This window comes from Cottoperca gobio, chromosome 5, assembly GCF_900634415.1.
Source record: "Cottoperca gobio chromosome 5, fCotGob3.1, whole genome shotgun sequence".
Taxonomy (NCBI): Eukaryota; Metazoa; Chordata; class Actinopteri; order Perciformes; family Bovichtidae; genus Cottoperca; species Cottoperca gobio.
Window position 1 is genome coordinate 1,818,863 of NC_041359.1, and position 15,135 is coordinate 1,833,997.

The 15,135-nt window shown below is 30.7% G+C and overlaps 1 protein-coding gene across 5 annotated transcripts in view; it reads left to right on the forward strand.

Moving 5' to 3' along the window:
* Window positions 1-15,135, forward strand: part of fhit (fragile histidine triad diadenosine triphosphatase) — a 308,346-nt gene that overhangs the window by 103,151 nt on the left and 190,060 nt on the right. The gene's annotated exons all lie outside the window — the stretch shown is intronic.

The following is a 15,135-nucleotide window of genomic DNA, read 5'->3' on the forward strand; positions in this document are numbered from 1 at the left end:
TGCAGTATACATTACAGTTACAGTATACATTAGTTACAGTATACATTACAGTTACACTATACATTACAGTTACAGTATACATTACAGTTACACTATACATTACAGTTACACTATACAATATTTACACTATACATTACAGTTACAGTATATATTAGTTACAGTATACATTACAATTACAGTATACATTAGTTACAGTATACATTAGTTACAGTATACATTAGTTACAGTATACATTACAGTTACACTATACATTACAGTTACACTATACATTGCAGTTACAGTATACATTACAGTTACACTATACATTACAGTTACACTATACATTAGTTACACTATACAATAGTTACAGTATACATTACAGTTACACTATACATTACAGTTACACTATACAATATTTACAGTATACATTACAGTTACACTATACATTACAGTTACACTATACAATATTTACAGTATACATTACAGTTACACTATACAATATTTACAGTATACATTACAGTTACACTATACATTACAGTTACACTATATAATATTTACAGTATACATTAGTTACACTATACATTAGTTACAGTATACATTACAGTTACACTATACATTACAGTTACAGTATACATTAGTTACAGTATGCATTACAGTTACAGTATACATTAGTTACAGTATACATTAGTTACAGTACACTTTACAGTTACAGTATACATTAGTTACAGTATACATTACAGTTACACAATACATTAGTTAAATTATACATTAGTTACAGTATACATTACAGTTACACTATACATTAGTGACACTATACATTACAGTTACAGTATACATTATTTACAGTATACATTACAGTTACACTATACATTACAGTTACAGTATACATTAGTTAAAGTATACATTACAGTTACACTATATATTACAGTTAAAGTATACATTAGTTACAGTATACATTACAGTTACACTATACATTACAGTTGCAGTATATATTGAAGTTACAGTATACATTGGTTACATTATACATTACAGTTACACTATACATTACAGTTACAGTATACATTACAGTTACACTATCCATTACAGTTACACTATACAATATTTACACTATACATTACAGTTACACTATACATTGCAGTTACACTGTACATTACAGTTACACTGTACATTAGTTACACTGTACAATAGTTACAGTATACATTACAGTTACACTATACATTACAGTTACACTGTACATTACAGTTACACTGTACATTAGTTACAGTATACATTACAGTTACACTATACATTACAGTTACACTATACAATATTTACAGTATACATTACAGTTACACTATACAATATTTACAGTATACATTACAGTTACACTATACATTACAGTTACACTATACAGTATTTACAGTATACATTACAGTTACACTATACATTACAGTTACAGTATACACTAGTTACAGTATGCATTACAGTTACAGTATACATTAAAGTTACAGTATATATTACAGTTACACTATACATTAGTTACAGTAAACATTAGTTACAGTATACATTACAGATACACTATACATTACAGTTACAGTATACATTAGTTACAGTATACATTAGTTACAGTATACATTACAGTTACACTATACATTACAGTTGCAATATACATTAGTTACAGTATACATTACAGTTACACTATACATTACAGTTGCAGTATACATTAGTTACAGTATACATTACAGTTACAGTATACATTACAGTTACATATTACATTACAGTTACACTATACGTTAGTTACACTATACATTACAGTTACAGTATACATTACAGTTACACGATACAATATTTACAGTATACATTACAGTTACACTATACATTAGTTACACTATACATTAGTTACACTATACATTACAGTTACAGTATACATTAGTTACAGTATACATTAAAGTCACAGTATATATTAGTTACAGTATACATTACAGTTACACTATACATTAGTTTTAGTATACATTAGTTAGAGTATACATTACAGTTACACTATACATTACAGTTACACTATACATTACAGTTACAGTATACATTAGTTACAGTATACATTACAGTTACACTATACATTACAGTTGCAGTATACATTAGTTACAGTATACATTACAGTTACACTATACATTACAGTTGCAGTATAGATTAGTTACACTATACATTACAGTTACAGTATACATTACAGTTACAGTATACATTAGTTACAGTATACATTACAGTTACACTATACATTACAGTTGCAGTATACATTAGTTACAGTATAGATTACAGTTACACTATACATTACAGTTACAGTATACATTAGTTACAGTATACATTAGTTACACTATACATTACAGTTACAGTATACATTAGTTACAGTATACATTACAGTTACAGTATACATTAGTTACAGTATACATTAAAGTTACAGTATATATTAGTTACAGTATACATTACAGTTACATTATACATTAGTTACAGTATACATTAGTTAGAGTATACATTACAGTTACACTACATTACAGTTACAGTATACATTAGTTACAGTATACATTACAGTTACACTATACATTACAGTTGCAGTATACATTAGTTTCAGTATAGATTACAGTTACACTATACATTACAGTTACAGTATACATTACAGTTACAGTATACATTAGTTACAGTATACATTAGTTACACTATACATTACAGTTGTAGTATACATTAGTTACATTATACATTACAGTTACACTATACATTACAGTTGCAGTATAGATTACAGTTACACTATACATTACAGTTACAGTATACATTACATTTACAGTATACATTACAGTTACAGTATACATTAGTTACAGTATACATTACAGTTACACAATATATTACATTTACAGTATACATTAGTTACTATACATTACAGTTACAGTAGATATTAGTTACAGTATACATTACAGTTATGCTATACATTAGTTACAGTGTAAATTAGTTACGGTATACATTAGTTACAGTATACATTACAGTTACAGTATATATTAGTTACAGTATACATTACAGTTATGCTATACATTAGTTACAGTGTAAATTAGTTACAGTATACATTAGTTACAGTATACATTACAGTTACGCTATACATTACAGTTACACTATACATTAGTTACACTACATTACAGTTACAGTATACATTACAGTTACACTATACATTACAGTTACACTATACAATATTTACAGTATACATTACACTTACACTATACAATATTTACAGTATACATTACAGTTACACTATACATTACAGTTACAGTATACAGTAGTTACAGTATGCATTACAGTTACAGTATACATTAAAGTTACATTATATATTACAGTTACACTATACATTAGTTACAGTAAACATTAGTTACAGTATACATTACAGATACACTATACATTACAGTTACAGTATACATTAGTTACAGTATACATTAGTTACAGTATACATTACAGTTACACTATACATTACAGTTGCAGTATACATTAGTTACAGTATACATTACAGTTACAGTATACATTACAGTTACATATTACATTACAGTTACACTATACGTTAGTTACACTATACATTACAGTTACAGTATACATTACAGTTACACGATACAATATTTACAGTATACATTACAGTTACACTATACATTAGTTACACTATACATTAGTTACACTATACATTACAGTTACAGTATACATTAGTTACAGTATACATTAAAGTTACAGTATATATTAGTTACAGTATACATTACAGTTACACTATACATTAGTTACAGTATACATTAGTTGGAGTATACATTACAGTTACACTATACATTACAGTTACAGTATACATTAGTTACAGTATACATTACAGTTACACTATACATTAGTTACAGTATACAGTAGTTAGAGTATACATTACAGATACACTATACATTACAGTTACAGTATACATTAGTTACAGTATACATTAGTTACAGTATACATTACAGTTACACTATACATTACAGTTGCAGTATACATTAGTTACAGTATACATTACAGTTACACTATACATTACAGTTGCAGTATACATTAGTTACAGTATACATTACAGTTACAGTATACATTAGTTACATATTACATTACAGTTACACTATACGTTAGTTACACTATACATTACAGTTACAGTATACATTACAGTTACACAATACAATATTTACAGTATACATTACAGTTACACTATACATTAGTTACACTATACATTAGTTACACTATACATTACAGTTACAGTATACATTAGTTACAGTATACATTAAAGTTACAGTATATATTAGTTACAGTATACATTACAGTTACACTATACATTACAGTTACAGTATACATTAGTTACAGTATACATTACAGTTACACTATACATTACAGTTGCAGTATACATTAGTTACAGTATACATTACAGTTACACTATACATTACAGTTGCAGTATAGATTACAGTTACACTATACATTACAGTTACAGTATACATTACAGTTACAGTATACATTAGTTACAGTATACATTACAGTTACACTATACATTACAGTTGCAGTATACATTAGTTACAGTATAGATTACAGTTACACTATACATTACAGTTACAGTATACATTAGTTACAGTATACATTAGTTACACTATACATTACAGTTGCAGTATACATTAGTTACAGTATACATTACAGTTACACTATACATTACAGTTGCAGTATAGATTACAGTTACAGTATACATTACAGTTACAGTATACATAAGTTACAGTATACATTACAGTTACACAATATATTACATTTACAGTATACATTAGTTACTATACATTACAGTTTCACTATACATTACAGTTACATTATACATTAGTTACACTATACATTACAGTTACAGTAGATATTAGTTACAGTATACATTAGTTATGCTATACATTAGTTTCAGTGTACATTAGTTACAGTATACATTAGTTACAGTATACATTACAGTTACGCTATACATTACAGTTACACTATACATTAGTTACACTACATTACAGTTACAGTGTACATTACAGTTACACTATACATTACAGTTGCATTATACATTACAGTTACAGTATACATTACAGTTACACTATACATTACAGTTGCACTATACATTGAAGTTACAGTATACATTAGTTACATTATATATTACGTTACACTATACATTACAGTTACAGTATACATTACAGTTACACTATACATTACAGTTACACTATACAATATTTACACTATACATTACAGTTACACTATACATTGCAGTTACACTGTACATTACAGTTACACTGTACATTAGTTACACTATACAATAGTTACAGTATACATTACAGTTACACTATACATTAGTTACACTATACAATATTTACAGTATACATTACAGTTACACTATACAATATTTACAGTATACATTACAGTTACACTATACATTACAGTTACACTATATAATATTTACAGTATACATTACAGTTACACTATATATTAGTTAGAGTATACATTACAGTTACACTATACATTACAGTTACAGTATACATTAGTTACAGTATGCATTACAGTTACAGTATACATTAGTTACAGTATACATTAGTTACAGTATACATTACAGTTACACTATACATTACAGTTGCAGTATACATTAGTTACAGTATACATTACAGTTACACTATACATTACAGTTGCAGTATACATTAGTTACAGTATACATTACAGTTACAGTATACATTAGTTACATATTACATTACAGTTACACTATACGTTAGTTACACTATACATTACAGTTACAGTATACATTACAGTTACACAATACAATATTTACAGTATACATTACAGTTACACTATACATTAGTTACACTATACATTAGTTACACTATACATTACAGTTACAGTATACATTAGTTACAGTATACATTAAAGTTACAGTATATATTAGTTACAGTATACATTACAGTTACACTATACATTACAGTTACAGTATACATTAGTTACAGTATACATTACAGTTACACTATACATTACAGTTGCAGTATACATTAGTTACAGTATACATTACAGTTACACTATACATTACAGTTGCAGTATAGATTACAGTTACACTATACATTACAGTTACAGTATACATTACAGTTACAGTATACATTAGTTACAGTATACATTACAGTTACACTATACATTACAGTTGCAGTATACATTAGTTACAGTATAGATTACAGTTACACTATACATTACAGTTACAGTATACATTAGTTACAGTATACATTAGTTACACTATACATTACAGTTGCAGTATACATTAGTTACAGTATACATTACAGTTACACTATACAATACAGTTGCAGTATAGATTACAGTTACAGTATACATTACAGTTACAGTATACATAAGTTACAGTATACATTACAGTTACACAATATATTACATTTACAGTATACATTAGTTACTATACATTACAGTTTCACTATACATTACAGTTACATTATACATTAGTTACACTATACATTACAGTTACAGTAGATATTAGTTACAGTATACATTAGTTATGCTATACATTAGTTTCAGTGTACATTAGTTACAGTATACATTAGTTACAGTATACATTACAGTTACGCTATACATTACAGTTACACTATACATTAGTTACACTACATTACAGTTACAGTGTACATTACAGTTACACTATACATTACAGTTGCATTATACATTACAGTTACAGTATACATTACAGTTACACTATACATTACAGTTGCACTATACATTGAAGTTACAGTATACATTAGTTACATTATATATTACGTTACACTATACATTACAGTTACAGTATACATTACAGTTACACTATACATTACAGTTACACTATACAATATTTACACTATACATTACAGTTACACTATACATTGCAGTTACACTGTACATTACAGTTACACTGTACATTAGTTACACTATACAATAGTTACAGTATACATTACAGTTACACTATACATTAGTTACACTATACAATATTTACAGTATACATTACAGTTACACTATACAATATTTACAGTATACATTACAGTTACACTATACATTACAGTTACACTATATAATATTTACAGTATACATTACAGTTACACTATATATTAGTTAGAGTATACATTACAGTTACACTATACATTACAGTTACAGTATACATTAGTTACAGTATGCATTACAGTTACAGTATACATTAAAGTTACAGTATATATTACAGTTACACTATACATTAGTTATAGTATACATTAGTTAGAGTATACATTACAGATACACTATTTATTACAGTTACAGTATACATTAGTTACAGTATACATTACAGTTACAGTATACATTAGTTACAGTATACATTACAGTTACACTATACATTACAGTTGCAGTATACATTAGTTACAGTATACATTACAGTTACACTATACATTACAGTTGTAGTATACATTAGTTACAGTATACATTACAGTTAAACTATACATTACAGTTGCATTATACATTAGTTACAGTATACATTACAGTTACACTATACATTACAGTTGCAGTATACATTAGTTACAGTTTACATTACAGTTACAGTATACATTACAGTTACATATTACATTACAGTTACACTATACGTTAGTTACACTATACATTACAGTTACAATATACATTACAGTTACACAATACAATATTTACAGTATACATTACAGTTACACTATACATTAGTTACACTATACATTACAGTTACAGTATACATTAGTTACAGTATACATTACAGTTACAGTATACATTAGTTACAGTATACATTAAAGTTACAGTATATATTAGTTACAGTATACATTACAGTTACACTATACATTAGTTACAGTATACATTACAGTTACACTATACATTAGTTTCAGTATAGATTACAGTTACACTATACATTACAGTTACAGTATACATTACAGTTACAGTATACATTAGTTACAGTATACATTAGTTACACTATACATTACAGTTGTAGTATACATTAGTTACATTATACATTACAGTTACACTATACATTACAGTTGCAGTATAGATTACAGTTACACTATACATTACAGTTACAGTATACATTACATTTACAGTATACATTACAGTTACAGTATACATTAGTTACAGTATACATTACAGTTACACAATATATTACAATTAGAGTATACATTAGTTACTATACATTACAGTTACAGTAGATATTAGTTACAGTATACATTACAGTTATGCTATACATTAGTTACAGTGTAAATTAGTTACGGTATACATTAGTTACAGTATACATTACAGTTACAGTAGATATTAGTTACAGTATACATTACAGTTATGCTATACATTAGTTACAGTGTAAATTAGTTACAGTATACATTAGTTACAGTATACATTACAGTTACGCTATACATTACAGTTACACTATACATTAGTTACACTACATTACAGTTACAGTATACATTAGTAACAGTATACATTACAGTTACAGTATACATTACATTTACACTATACATTACAGTTGCATTATACATTACAGTTACAGTATGCATTACAGTTACAGTAAACATTAGTTATGCTATACATTTGTTACAGTTTACATTAGTTACAGTATACATTACAGTTACAGTATACATTACAGTTACAGTATACAGTAGTTACAGTATACATTAGTTACAGTATGCATTACAGTTACAGTATACATTACAGTTACAGTATCTATTAGTTACAGTATACATTACAATTACACTGTACATTACAGTTACACTATACATTAGTTACAGTATACATTACAGTTACACTATACATTAGTTACAGTATACATTACAGTTAGACTATACATTAGATACAATATACATTAGTTACAGTATACATTACAGTTACAGTATGCATTACAGTTACAGTATACATTACAGTTACAGTATATATTAGTTACAGTATACATTACAGTTACACTGTACATTACAGTTACGCTATACATTAGTTACAGTATACATTACAGTTACAGTATGCATTACAGTTACAGTATACATTACAGTTACACTATACATCACAGTTACATTATACATTACAGTTACAGTATTCATTAGTTACAGTATACATTACAGTTACACTATACATTAGTTACACTATACATTACAGTTACAGTGTACATTACAGTTACAGTATACATTACAGTTACACTATACATTAGTTACAGTATGCATTATAGTTACACTATACATTACAGTTACACTATACATTAGTTACACTACATTACAGTTACAGTATGCATTACAGTTACACTATACATTACAGCTACACTATACATTACAGTTACAGTATGCATTACAGTTAGTGTACATTACAGTTACAGTATATATTACAGTTACAGTATGCATTACAGTTACACTATACATAAGTTACACTACATTACAGTTACAGTATACATTAGTAACAGTATACATTACAGTTACAGTATACATTACATTTACACTATACATTACAATTGCATTATACATTACAGTTACAGTATGCATTACAGTTGCAGTAAACATTAGTTATGCTATACATTTGTTACAGTTTACATTAGTTACAGTATACATTACAGTTACAGTATACATTACAGTTACAGTATACAGTAGTTACAGTATACATTACAGTTACAGTATGCATTACAGTTACAGTATACATTACAGTTACATTATCTATTAGTTACAGTATACATTACAATTACACTGTACATTACAGTTACACTATACATTAGTTACAGTATACATTACAGTTACACTATACATTAGTTACAGTATACATTACAGTTACAGTATACATTACATTTACACTATACATTACAGTTGTATTATACATTACAGTTACAGTATGCATTACAGTTGCAGTAAACATTAGTTATGCTATACATTTGTTACAGTTTACATTACAATTACACTGTACATTACAGTTACACTATACATTAGTTACAATATACATTAGTTACAGTATACATTACAGTTACAGTATGCATTACAGTTACAGTATACATTACAGTTACAGTATATATTAGTTACAGTATACATTACAGTTACACTGTACATTACAGTTACGCTATACATTAGTTACAGTATACATTACAGTTACAGTATGCATTACAGTTACAGTATACATTACAGTTACAGTAAACATCACAGTTACATTATACATTACAGTTACAGTATTCATTAGTTACAGTATACATTACAGTTACACTATACATTAGTTACACTATACATTACAGTTACAGTGTACATTACAGTTACAGTATACATTACAGTTACACTATAAATTAGTTACAGTATGCATTATAGTTACACTATACATTACAGCTACACTATACATTACAGTTACAGTATGCATTACAGTTAGTGTACATTACAGTTACAGTATATATTACAGTTACAGTATGCATTACAGTTACACTATACATTACAGTTACGGTATACATTAGTTACACTAAACATTACAGTTACAGTATACATTAGTTACAGTATACATTACAGTTACATTATACATTAGTTACAGTATACATTGCAGTTACAGTATATATTAGTTACCCTGTACATTACAGTTACGCTATACATTAGTTACAGTATACATTGCAGTTACAGTATATATTAGTTACCCTGTACATTACAGTTACGCTATACATTAGTTACAGTATACATTGCAGTTACAGTATATATTAGTTACCCTGTACATTACAGTTACACTATACATTAGTTACACTATACATTACAGTTACAGTATACATTACAGTTACACTATACATTAGTTACAGTATGCATCACAGTTACACTATACATTACAGTTACACTATACATTAGTTACACAACATTACAGTTACAGTACACATTACAGTTACACTATACAGTTACAGTATACATTACAGTTACAGTATACATTACAGTTACAGTATACATTACAGCAAGTTTTCCCAAAAGGTTGATCGCGAGTGTAGTGCGGGTAGATCGCGCAGCATTAAAAAATATATATATATTCCCCCAACAGAACCCTGCGGCCCCTGAAATTTAATTTTTTTTTCTTCCTTTTACCTTGCGTGTTCACATTCCCTCCTCCGCTCTGTTTTGCTCCCGCACACACCTACAGTCAGAGACAGAGCAGAGGAGAGGAGATAACTACACACCAGCTACCCCCCACCCGTCGCACAAACCTCAGACTTGTTCTAATTTGTTGTATTCCTCCAACCAGGGGTGGGACAGGCCCACCGACACCCTCTTCTCCAGTCACTGAACAGTATCATCAGTATTATTGTTCATACACACAGTTTGGAAACTGATTAGCTAAGGAATCATAAACAATGTAAACAACAGTTCACAGTGTATCACTTTAAGCCCTGTATAATATAGCTGTAATGATCCTATAATATCTCTGTTGGGACTTAGATCATATTTGGCATTGTTTAATAACTTACAATGAGCTGAAAATACTTTACTTAAAATACCACATTCCAGCATGTCATTTTATCACTTTAAATATTCATATAGTTACTTATGATTTATTTACACATTGTGTGGCGTACCCAACATTATATTCAGTATATCGTATATTAACAACATTCCTTTTGTAGCTGCACTGAGTTAGTGATATTTTCTCACATGAAATTAGTATATTATGGACTTTCACGATATCACTGAACAGGATGCACAGAGTGAAGAGATTTGTCTGCCAGGTGCTGCCAAAGCCGAACAGAGTCTGCTGAATATTCATAAAATACCCAGATGAGGATCACTACACCCAGCTCATCCACACAGTAATCTGCCAAACGGCAAACATCCCTTTGGTACCAAGGAGAGCGTGAAACAAGATTTTCCCAGCAACAAAAAATACTATGCTTACTGTCAGCAATTGGACTACAGTATGAATTATCAGCGGCGTCGCCTTACGCTAAGATGTCTGTCACTCCCACAAACACAGAGAAATGAACTTCACTTAGCTTGCTCTGTTCTTCTCAAAGGGCACTTATTGCTAAGTCCACTGAAACAGCAGAGCAAAACAAAGGCCAGGGGGCCCCGTCGAGGACTACCAGACAGACAACACAGAAGGAACACTACAATGCCATCAGAATAGAGAGGTACAGGAAAACGGCAGATGCATAGCCCACTGCATGATATTAAATACATGATCTGCCTTGTTATGATACAGCAGTGTGTTTTAAATCAGAAACAAACAGTCAAGTTAAATTTATGGATAAAACAACAAAAGGTTATGAAGCCCCAATAACCACTACGCCACATAAAGTGACATACAAAACGTCTAGATTTCAAAATAAAAGTACATTTAGTTACTATTCAAGTATAATGTATTATTATAATTACCCTGTCAGCCTCTTTCAAAATTTGTTTTTCAATAAAGTACGAAGCTTTTACTGCACTTCAGATCACTAGAAGATTTAAATCCCCAGGAAACAAACACAATGATGCGACCCGTGTGTCATCGGAGGGAGGAATGGCCTGAGCTGTGAGTGTTCTCAATAAAAGAAAGAAATCAGTTTTGTTTTTTTAACTGAAAGGGCTGTTGGCATTTACAAATTGAAGGTGATAAAATCTGTATAAAGTAAACGCTAATTGGGTCATCTCTCCACGCAGTGAACTAATTGCAGCATTCTAGTTCTTAATTGTGGAATTGTCGGAGTGCATTTGGAATGCTAATGCAGGAGAGACAGCTGGTGAAAGAGTGTGTGGATGAGTCTTCTGGGACCAAATCCAAATTCACCCATGGCTCTCTTGTCTCTCTGTGCTGGCTGAGCAGCTCAGGTAGGAGAATGGACAGGGGGTAGAGATGGAGGAAGGGAGGAGCCTGCATGGTGCTGTGATAACCCTAACCCATCTCCAGGCTCCAGCCTTCCTCTTCCTCCTCCTCCTCCCTCTCTGTCTCTCCCGCTCTGCCTCGGTCAGACCTCACAGCCCACCAAGAGGGAACTGTGTAATCGCTTATGCGCCATTTAACCCCATTACAATAAGTCACACGCACGTTTCAAAGGAGGGGGATCCTCTCACAGTCATTAGGTGTAATTCAATTGGTTGTGGTAATGTGCAAAATGATCAGGCCCCCCCCTCTGTCCCCCCCCCCCCCCCCCCCCCGACCCTCACCCTCCTCAGATCGACATGCATCAGCATGCACTCGGGGAATATGTTGTTGTTTTAGGACTACCAAGTGAGTCATTGTGCTCTGTGGATTTAGACTTTTTATTGAAAGATATTGTGCACTTGGTGCTGAGATTCAAAGCCCCTAAGAAAAAGAAAAACAAAGAAAAACACTGACCTAAAACAGAATTTTTTATTTCATTTGACTAAAATGTGAATGTTATTTTAAACAGATGAAGAGCCACGCTTGTCTGTTTGTGGTGCTTTAGCAGTATTATAATACTCAGCAATAAGGATGCATTAATCAGCATTAAAGTCTCTTACTACTCATAAATGTGTTTTGTTTTTATAGTTGGGTTTGCCATTTACAAGCATTCGGGGATCTAAGCGCAGCAGGGGAATACACAATCTTGATTTTATAATATATATGGACATTTTATTTAGACATAAAGCAAATCGCTGAAAACCAGTAAAAATCCTTTTTTAGAGATAAAAGTGCGGAACTCATCGTGGCATTTACAAAACTTTGTTACAGCTTCATGAGATATTTCAGTGAGGAACGGCAGGTGTGGTAGCAGGACTAATGCTAACCTTAACAGCACAACGTTAGCTCTTGTAGGTAGTGAGATATTACCTGTGAGCCTAGAAACCCCCTACACAAAAGAAGAAAAGTAACGTTAGCATAAACATGATGAGCACAGAAGCCCTGTTATTATGCAGATTATATTAGGACGTCAGTACGTAATTCCATTAAGATATGTCAGCCCTGGCATCTGTGCATCTTTCTAATCCATCTTGATTTGAAGTCATTCCCTCTGTTAGTATCAGGACTCTCACTTCCATCTGAAAGGACAGAAACAGAATGTGTCTGTGGAGCGTTCTGCTCGTCTGTATGTTATGTGGAGGCAATGATCGCTTCTCTCAGCAGGATGTCAACCGTGTAACAGCTGATGGAGGAGTTTGTCAAACGTGACACCATCTTTCTATCTTGGACATGGTCCAAGGAGATGGATTCATCTCTCCACCACAGTGGAGTGTCACCAAGAAAAATACAGTTGCAAACAATAATGTCTTTTTTCACCTCCTGCTACCTGAATGAAAGGAAAATCATGAGCTTCGTTTATTCACTTGATTCAATATATCGTGCCTGCTTGTTATTGCCTTTCTCCAAACATTGCTTTAGTTAGAGAGATTTATCATTTTCATTACCAAGGTCATGTTTGGATAAAATGTAGAACCAACATGTGTGAGGCTGTCAAACCTTGAAAGCTGTTTGAGGAATTGATAATTGTTTCTTTTTAACTGAGGTGGAAGGAAGTTTTTAACAATGTATTGCTGTGCCCTTCTGCAGCTCATGCTGAGCATTTTACCTTTTAAATAAGCCAACATGAGCCACACATTCATACTTCCATTTTGAATTGCTTGAGTTAGTTAAGATCTCCACAAATCAGACTCAGACATTTGGGCGAAACGCTGGTGTAACAGCTCACTGTTCCCCAGGAACTCAGGAGTCTTTGGTGATACTTGTGGTCACAAATGCACTCGTGGTGATGTTTGACCCTTTTACACGTCACACAAATCAGTGACACTTAACAGTGATACTTCATCTTAGATTGTTTGGTATGAAAGATTTTTAGATGGTAAAATAATCCAGTATTACAAAAGAAGAAAATGCAAAAAATCTACTAAAACTTAAACAAAAAAAACATTTCTCAGCAACATAACTTTTTTTATTTTGCTTCTTTTAATCCCGCTGCCCTACAAACCCATGGTCCACCCACACAGTGTGAGGGCTATGTCCTAAAAGATAATATAAAAGCCTCCTTTATGCGTAATATTTTTGTGCCTGAGTGCCTACGGGTTGTCTGTCTGTCCATCCCAATCTTGTGAACACGATATTGAAGAAACGCTTTGATGGAATTCCTTCAAATTTGGACTTTAGAATGAACTGATTGCATTTTGGTAGTCGAAGGTCACTGTGACCTTTTTTGGCCATAACTCATAGAGTCCATATGCTAATCAAGACAGTTATATTGGGACAGCATGACGA